The sequence below is a fragment of the Capricornis sumatraensis genome, chromosome 2, assembly GCF_032405125.1.
Source record: "Capricornis sumatraensis isolate serow.1 chromosome 2, serow.2, whole genome shotgun sequence".
NCBI lineage: Eukaryota > Metazoa > Chordata > Mammalia > Artiodactyla > Bovidae > Capricornis > Capricornis sumatraensis.
Window position 1 is genome coordinate 131751596 of NC_091070.1, and position 1401 is coordinate 131752996.

Consider the following 1401-nt stretch of genomic DNA (forward strand, 5'->3'; position numbering starts at 1 on the left):
CTCCTCTCAGCTGCCGCCCCTAACCTTGGACGTGGAGGGTATCTCCTCTCAGTAAGATAAACGGTAATTTTTCTTTAGTGGCCATAGAAGCAAGAAGACAGTGGGAGAAAGTGTTCTAAGTGCTGAAAGAAAAAGACTTGTCAACCAAAACTTCTATATCCGGCAAAGCTATCTTCCAAAATGAAGGGGAGAGTAGGACATTCCCAGATAAGAAGTGAAAGAATTTCTTGCCAGCAAACTTGCTCTACAAGAAAGACCAAAGAGTGTCCTTCAGAATGAATTGAAAGGACACTACACAATAACTTGCATCCACATGGAAAGAAGTTAAGTGCACCAGTAATGGCAACTTCATTAGTTAATATATAGTAAGACAGTAAAATATATTTTTTCTTTGTAAACTCTATTTTTTTGTCTTCAATCCAATTGTAAAACAATAATTATACATCTTTTTATAGGCTTATATAAAGAGGTCATTTGTAAGACAATAGTGTGAAAGGGGATACTGTACAGGAGCAAAATTTTTGTACATTATTACTATTAAATTGGTATTAAACCAGACTAGATTGTTTTAAGATGTTAATTGTAATTCATAGGACAACCACTAAGAAAATAACCAAAAGCATAATAAAAGAAACAACAAGGTAATTAAAGAGGCACACTAAAATATATACCTAACATAGAAGAAGGTAGTGATGGAGGACTGGAAAAACAAGACATGGCAGAGAAGACAAACAGTGAAACAGCAGACTCAAGTCCTACCTTAGCATTAATTAAATGTACATAGACTAAACACTCCAATCAAAAACCAGTGATTGGAAGATTAGATCAAACCTTATGCTATCTACAAGAGACACGTTATAGATTCAAAGGCAGACTGATTTAGAGTATACAGATGTGGGGGGAAACAGTAACCAAAGAGACCTAGACATAAATAAAGACATTTTATGATGGTAAAAGTTTAATCCACTATGAAGATATAAAAGTTATAAACATGTTGTTGTTGTTGTTAGGCATTCAGTTGTGTCTTACTCTTTGTGACCCCATGGACTATAGCCTGGCAGGTTCCTCCGTCCATGGGATTCTCCAGGCAAGAATACTGGAGTGGGTTGCCATTTCCTTCTCCAAATTATAAACATATATACACCTAACCACAGAGCCCTAAAATACATAAAGCAAAAACTGACAGAATTAAAGAGAGAAATAGACAATTCAGTAACAATAGTTGAAGATTTCAACAGAACTTCAATAAAATAAGCTTCCCTGGTGGCTCAGAGGGTAAAGCGTCTGCCTCCAATGCAGGAGACCTGGGTTTGATCCCTTGGTCAGGAAGATCCCCTGGAGAAGGAAATGGCAACCCACTCCAGTACTCTTGCCTGGAAAATCCCATGTCCAGAGAAGCCT